The sequence below is a fragment of the Bos indicus x Bos taurus genome, chromosome 7, assembly GCF_003369695.1.
Source record: "Bos indicus x Bos taurus breed Angus x Brahman F1 hybrid chromosome 7, Bos_hybrid_MaternalHap_v2.0, whole genome shotgun sequence".
NCBI classification, from domain to species: Eukaryota; Metazoa; Chordata; class Mammalia; order Artiodactyla; family Bovidae; genus Bos; species Bos indicus x Bos taurus.
This window is the reverse complement of record NC_040082.1, coordinates 51,294,472-51,303,324: the sequence shown is the minus strand read 5'-3', so window position 1 is coordinate 51,303,324 and position 8,853 is coordinate 51,294,472.

Genomic DNA, 8,853 nt, shown 5'->3' with positions numbered 1-8,853 from the left:
GGTACATCATAAGAAACACTGGGCTGGATGAAGCACAAGCTGGAATCAAGATTGCTGGGAGAAATACCAATAACCTCAGATATGCAGATGATGCCACCCTTATGGCAGAAAGTGAAAAAGAACTAAAGAACCTCTTGATAAAAGTGAAAGAGGAGAGTGAAAATGTTAGCTTAAAGCTCAACATTCAGAAAACTAAGATCATGGCATCCAGTCCCATTACTTCATGGCAAATAGATGGGGAAACAATGGAAACAGTGGCAGACTTTATTTGGGTGGGCTCCAAAATCACTGTAGATGGTGACTACAGCCATGAAATTAAAAGATGCTGACTCCTTGGAAGGAAAGTCATGACCAACCTAGACAGCATATCAAAAAGCAGAGACATTACTTTGCCAACAAAGGTCTGTCTAGTAAAGGCTATGGTTTTTCTAGTAGCCGTGTATGGATGTGAGAGTTGGACTATAAAGAAAGCTGAGCACAGAAGAATTGATGCTTTTGAACTGTGGTGTTGGTGAAGACTCTTGAGAGTCCCTTGGACTGCAAGGAGATCCAACCAGTCCATCCTAAAGGAAATCAGTCCTGAATTTTCATTGGAAGGACTGATATTGAAGCTGAAACTCCAATACTCTGGTCACCTGATGCAAAGAGCTGACTCATTTGAAAAGACCCTGATGCTGGGAAAGATTGAAGGCAGGAGGAGAAGGAGACGACAGAGGATGAGATGGTTGGATGGCATCACCGACTCAATGGAAATGAGTTTGAGTAAGCTCTGGGAGTTGGTGATGGACAGGGAGGCCTGGCATGCTGCAGTCCATGGGTTACAAAGAGTCGGACATGACTGAGTGACTGAACTGAACTGAACAAGAAAAAAGGCAGGTCCAGTTTGTCTCACTACAGCTACACTTTAGATTTGATAAGACATGCATACTAAAGGAATGTACATAATAGATCAACTCTATAAGTTTGGGTATATTGTTTCCGTTTCCATTTGACTCAGGCTTTCCCCCTCTTTTGATCTTTCCTTTGACCCACTGGTTTTGTTTTTAGAAAAGCGTTATTTAACTTCCACATGTTTGTGAATTTTTCAGTCTTTTTCCTACTGATTTCCAGTTCAGTGCTATTGTGATTAGAAACGATGTTTGATATGATTTCAACTTTTATAAGTTTGTTAAGACTTGTCTTGTGGCCTATGATCTAAGCTGGAGAATGTTCTGTGTGTACTTGAGAAGAATTCATATGCTTCTGCTATTGGATGGAACATTCTGTTTCATCCGCTCTATCTCTTAGGTCGATCTGATCTACAGTTTAATTCAAATCAAATGTTTCCTTACTGATTTTCTATCTGGATGACATTTTGCTGAAAAGAGGATAATGAAGTCCTCTCCTATTATTGCACTATTTCTCCTTCCAGTTCTGTTAATATTTGCTTTATATATTTAGATGTTCCCATGTTGAGTGCATATATGTTTAGAATTGCTATATCCTGTTGATGAATCGACACTTTTATCACTGAATAATAACCCTCTTTACCTCTTATTAAAACCTAATGAAAGAAATTGAAGAAGACACAAATAACTGGAAAGATATCCTGTATTCACGGATTGGAAGAATTAATATTGTTAAAAAGTCCATACTACCCAAATTATTCTACAGATTCAATGCAATCTCTATAAAAATTCCAATGACATTTTTTTACAGAAATAGAAAACTCCTTAGATTTATATGGACCCACAAAAGACCCTGAAGGGTTAAATCAATCTTTAGAAAAAATAAAGCTATAGACAACACACTACCTGATTTCAAGTTTTATTAAGCTATAGTAGTCAGACCAACAGAACAGAACTCACATATATACAGTAAACTGACCTTCAACAAAGACACCAAGAATACACAATGATAAAGAATAGTCTCTTCAATAGAAGTTACTGAAAAAACTGTATATACTCATGCAAAAAATGAAATTGGACACCATTCTAATACCATAAACAAAATCAAGCTGACATGAACTAAAGATTTAAAAACAGTACCCAAAGTTTTAAAACTCCTTAAAAAGAAAGAGAGAGAGAGACAAATATCTTTGACACTGGCCTTGACAATGATATTTTGGATATGACACCATAAGCACAAGCAACAAAGGCAAAACTAAACAAGTAGGACTACATCACAGAAAAAAAGAAAAAGGTTAACAAAAATGAAAAAGCAATCTATAGAATGGGAGAAAATATTTGTAAACTTTGCATCTGATATGAGGTTAATATCTAAAATACATAAGGAACTCATATAGCTTAAAACAAATCAGATTAAATAATGGGTAGAGCATATGCAAAATAAAGAGCCAGTGGAAATTTGCTTTAAGATGCAGGACGCTCATCCTGGTGCTGTGTGACAACTTAGAGAGGCAGGAGGGAGGTTTAAGAGGGAAGAGACACATGTATATCTATGATTGATTCATACTGATACATGGCAGAAATCAATACAATATTGTAAAGCAATTAGTCTCCATTTAAAATAAATTTTAAAAATAACGGGTAGAGGAATGAACAGACATTTCACCAAGGAAGACATACAAATGGCCAACAGGTACACAAAAAGGTGCTCAACATTACTATCTTCAAAACGCAAATCAAAACCACAGTAAGCTATCACTTCACATCTTTAGGGTGGCCATTATGAAAAATTCAACAGGGAATAACACTCTTTGACATAAATCACAGCAGTATCTTTTTTGACCCATCTCCTAAAGCAATGGAAATAAAACAAAAATAAGCAAATGGAGTACAGAAGGAAGCAGGGCAAAGGCTAAGAGAGTTTTGCCAAGAGAATGTGCTGGTCATAGCAAACACCCTCTTCCAACAACACAAGAGAAGACTGTACACATGGATATCACCAGATGGCCAACACCGAAATCAGACTGATCATATTCTTTGCAGCCAAAGATGAAGAAACTCTATACAGTCAGCAAAAACAAGACTGGGAGCTGACTGTGGCTCAGATCATGAACTCCTTGTTGCCAAATTCAGACTTAAACTGAAGAAAATAGGGAAAACCACTACACAATTCAGATATGACCTAAATCAAATCCCTTATGATTATACAGTGGAAGTGAGAAATAGATTTAAGGCACTAGATCTGATAGAGTGCCTGATGAACTATGGATGGAGGTTTGTGACACTGTACAGGAGGCAGGGATCAAGACCATCTCCAAGAGAAGAAATGCAAAAAATCAAAATGGCTGTCTGAGGAGGCCTTACAAATAGCTGTGAAAAGAAGAGAAGTGAAAAGCAAAGGAGAAAAGGAAAGATATACCCATTTGAATGCAGAGTTCCAAAGAATAGCAAGGAGAGATAAGAGAGCCTTCCTCAGCAATCAGTGCAAAGCAATAGAGGAAAACAATAGAATGGGAAAGACTAGAGATCTCTTCAAGAATTAGAGATACCAAGGGAACATTTCATGCAAAGATGGGCTCGATAAAGGACAGAAATGGTATGGACCTAACAGAAGCAGAAGATATTAAGAAGAGGTGGCAAGAATACACAGAATAACAGTACAAAAAAGATCTTCACGACCCAGAGAATCATGATGGTGTGATCATTCACCTAGACTCAGACATCCTGGAATGTAAAGTCAAGTGGGCCTTAGGAAGCATCACTGCGAACAAAGCTAGTGGAGGTGATGGAATTCCAGTTGAGCTATTTCAAATCCTGAAAGATGATGCTGTTAAAGTGCTGCACTCAATATGCCAGCCAATTTGGAAAACTCAGCAGTGGCCACAGGACTGGAAAAAGTCAGTTTTAATTCCAATCCCAAGGAAAGGCAATGTCAAAGAATGTTCAAACTACCACACAATTGCACTCATCTCACATGCTAGTAAAGTAATCCTCAAAATTCTCCAAGCCAGGCTTCAGCAATACATGAACCATGAACTTCCAGATGTTCAAGCTCGTTTTAGAAAAGGTAGAGGAACCAGAGATCAAATTGCCAACATCCACTGGATCATCGAAAAAGCAAGAGAGTTCCAGAAAAACATCTATTTCTGCTTTACTGACTATACCAAAGCCTTTGACTGTGCGGATCACAATAAACTGTGGAAAATTCTGAAAGAGATAGGAATACCAGACCACGTTACTTGCCTCTTGAGGAACCTGTATGCAGGTCAGGAAGCAACAGGTAGAACCGGACATGGAACAACAGACTGGTTCCAAATAGGAAAAGGAGTACGTCAAGGCTGTATATTGTCACCCTGCTTATTTAACTTATATGCAGAGTACATCATGAGAAACACTGGGCTGGAGGAAGAACAAGCTGGAATCAAGATTGCCGGAAGAAATATCAATAACCTCAGATACACAGATGACACCACCCTTATGCCAGAAAGTGAAGAGGAACTAAAGAGATTCTTGATGAAAGTGAAAGAGGAGAGTGAAAAAGTTGGCTTAAAGCTCAACATTCAGAAAACTAAGATCATGGCATCTGGTCCCATCACTTCATGACAAATAGATGGGGAAACAGTGGAAACTATTAAAATATAGTGGCTGACTTTGTTTTTTGGGGTTCCAAAATCACTGCAGATGGTGATTGCAGCCATGAAATTAAAAGATGCTTACTCCTTGGAAGAAAAGTTATGAGCAACCTAGACAGCATATTAAAAAGCAGAGACAATTCTTTGCCAACAAAGATCAGTCCTCGGTGTCCACTGGAAGGACTGATGTTGAAGCTGAAACTCCAATACTTAGGCCACCTGATGCGAAGAGCTGACTCATTGGAAAAGACCCTGATGCCGGGAAAGATTGAGGGCAGGAGGAGAAGGGGATGACACAGGATGAGATGGTTGGATGGCATCACCAACTCAGTGGACATTAGTTTGAGTAAACTCTGGGAGTTGGTGTTGGACAAGGAGGCCTGTCGTGCTGTGGTTCATGGGGTCACAAAGAGTTGGAAAGGACTGAGCTACTGAACTGAACTGAAGCAAATGGAACCTAATTAAACTCAGACACTTCTGCACAACAAAGGAAACCATAAACAAAACAAAAATACAACCCACATAATGGGAGTAAATATTAGCAAATGATTCCACCAAAGGGGATTAATCTCCAAAATTTAGAAACAGGTCACATGGCTCAATATTTAAAAAAATAAAATTAAATTAAAAAAAGTGGGCAAAAGACCTAAATCAACATTTCTCCAAAGAAGACATACAGATGGCCATGAAGCACAGGACAACATGTTCAATATTGCGATTATTAGAGAAATGAAAATCACAATAGCCAAAACATAGAAACAACTTAAAGGTCCATCAACAGATGAATGGATAAAGAAGATGTGGTATACATATATACAGTAGAATATTACTCAGCCATTAAAAACAATGAAATAATCCATTTACAGCAACATGGATGGACCTGGAGATTATCATAATTGAAGTAAATTGGAGAGAGTAAGATAAATATCATATAGTATCATTCATATGGGGACTCTAAAGAAAAAAGATAGAAATGAACTTATTTACAAGATAGAAACAGACTCACAGCCTTAGACAAATATATGGTTACCAAAGGGGAAGGGTAGGGGGGAAGCGATAAATTGGGAATTTAGGATTGACACATACATACATAAATATATATACATACATATAGATATATTGAATAAATTGAGATTTGAGGATTGATACATATAAATACATATCTGTATTTAAAATAGATAATCAACAGACCTACTGTATAGCACAGGGAACTATGCTCAATATTCTGTAATAACCTAAATGGGAAAAGAACTTGAAAAAGACCATCTGTATATGTATAACTGAATAACTTTGCTATACACCTGAAACTAACACAAACTGTAAATCAACTATAGTCCAATATAAAGTTAAAAAATTTAATAAAGAAACAAGTACTGGCAAAAATAGAAACTTGCGTACATTGTCAGTGAGATTATAAATTGGTACAACCATTATGGAAAATAGCAAGGAAATTCATCAAAAAATTTAAAATAGAACTACCATGTTGTTCAGCCACCCCACTTCTGTGTATATATTCTAAGGAAATGAATTAGGATCTCAGGAGCTATCTGTATTCCCATGTTCACTGCAGCTTTTCACAATAGCCAAGTTATGGAAGCAATCTAAGTGGCCATAGATAGATGAACGGATAAAGAAATTTTGGTATATAGTGTCAAAAAATAAACTGAGACACATTAAAATCTACAAGAGTTTATTTAGGCAAACATCCATTCAACTCAGCAGATACCAAACTGAAAGTGTTTAGGAGTACTCTGCTGACAAGCTAGGGGAAAGGTAAAGAGATGATGTGGAAGTAAAAACAAAGAAATTATTTGATTAGCCATGGATTAAGTGGTTGTCTTATTTGAGAAAGCCAAGCTGACAGTTAGTGATTAGTTGTTCTTAAGTTTTGTTTTCTTGGATTCGAGTGCATTGATTCTGGCTTAGTTTGGGTTTGCTTACTAGGTAGCTACCAAGGCATTAGAGCCACCTCAGTCTAATGGCTTCCTTGTTTAATTACTCCAACAATATATGCAATTGAATATTATTCATCCAAAAAAATAAAGAAAAAAATTCTGCCATTTGTGACAAGATGAATGAACATTATGCTTAACTATAGTGCATAAATAAATATTGCACAATCTCACTTAAACTCAAGGAATCTAAAAGGTTGATAAATATTGCACAATCTCACTTAAACTCAAGGAATCTAAAAGGTCAAACTCACAGAACCAGAGAGAAGAGTGGTGGTTGCCTAGGGTTGGGTGGGTGGAGAATGGGTACAAGCTTTCAATTATAAGATGAATCAGTGGTGGAGCCCTATTGTACAGCATGGTGACTAAAGTTAATAATACAGTACTGAAAAAGGATGTAAGAAAGAAGTGTGTAAGATGACCTCCTGAGAAAGGAAAGCAGTAGTGGGAGAAGGGAACCATGCCATTGTCAGGTCAGCACAACAATGGCAGTTACCTGTATTATTTTAATTTTCATAAGAATAATTTGACTTAATAAATATCCTTAAGTTCCCATTACACAAAAAACTATTTGCTCATCCAATAAAATCTCACTCATGTTGTGGTAATAATCTTGCTAGATGTGCAATGCTTTGAAAACTGTTTTATAGACAGTGTAAGCAGACATCATTAAATACTTTCTTACTGAGTCTAAAGAGGCACTGAGTCCCTCCTACAGATGTCATAACTATAAGCTAATTTGTGGGACTTCCTGAAAACCATCATACTCTTTTATGTAACTGAAACTGGCACAATTTCATAAACATGTCCCCATGTACCATTTCATCTCCATCGCTCTCAGGAACCCAAGTTTTTTGTTCCCCAAATTATAGAATCTGGGAAGAGATTGTGTCTACCTGCTAATTAGCTCTTTATATACCTGGTATGAAGGAAACTGTAGAACGATGCTGCCTGGGTCAGAAATATCATACTGCAGAGACACACTACAAGGGAAATTCTGTTTGATAGAAATGTGTAAGCCAGAAGACCATGTATTACAAAAAGATGGCAAAAGGGAATAAACATTCTTTTTCATGAATTTCTATCTTTGGTTCTCTAGCTCAAAGGTTATCTCTTCACTGGGGGCCTTGACAACCATAGTCCTCACCATCAACCCTATCTGTATTAGATACAGATATCTGTGATTTTGGTACATACGTGTTTTCATTGGTTTGTCAGTACATTTTCTGGAAAAGTATCAATCATAATAAAGAGATCCAGCAATGACACATATTATATAATTGATAGATGATCATTAAATTAGTTATCCCTTATGTTCAAGAAGGTAGGAGAAAAATAGAGCACATGAAGTAAACAGATGGAAGGTGTATCTGGATATATAAATATATAGATATAAAGAAACAGTGTATTGAAAAAGTGAAATGTTTGAGAAGAAAAATAACACTATATGATATTAACAGCAGGTTAGCTACTGCAGAAGAAATTAGTAAACTGAACTTGATCAGTTCAGTCGCTCAGTTACGTCCAACTCTTTGTGACCCCATGGACCGCAGCACACCACGTCTCCCTGTCCATCACCAACTCCCAGAGCTTACTCAAACTCATGTACACCAAGCCAGTGATGCCATCCAACCATTTCATCCTCTGTCATCCCCTTCTCCTCCTGCCTTCAATCTTTCCCAGCGTCAGGGTCTTTTCCAATGAGTCAGGTCTTCACATCAGGTGGCCAGAGGATTAGAGTTTGAGCTTCAGCATCAATCCTTCCAGTGAATATTCAGGACTGATCTCCTTTAGGATGCACTGGTTGGATCTCCTTGCAGTCCAAGGGACTCTCAAGAGTCTTCACCAACACCACAGTTCAAAAGCATCAATTCTTCTGTGCTCAGCTTTCTTTATAATCCAACTCTCACATCCGTACATGACTACTGGAAAAACCATAGCCTTGACTAAACAGACCTTTGTTGGCAAAGTAATGTCTCTGCTTTTTAATATGCTGTCTAGGTTGGTCATAGCTTTTCCTCCAAGGAGTAAGCGTCTTAATTTCATGGCTGCAGTCACCATTTGCAGTGATTTTGGAGCCCCCCAAAATAAAGTCTCTCACTGCTTCCGTTGTTTCCACATTGGATATAGCACTGGAAATGAACAAAAACAAAATACAGAGGGGAAAAAAAAAGTACTGAAGAGAGGATTAATGAGTTTGGGGACAACTTCAAGAAGCTTGGGAGAAGGGTGATGAGGGAATAAAAATGTGTATTTGAATACATAACTTCTAAATTTGATGACACAAGAAGCTCACAGATCCAGAGAGCTGAAAAGACTCCAAGAAATGTGACAATCCTTAGAATAGTCTGTGTGAAATCTGTTATCTTAAGGCCTGCGTTA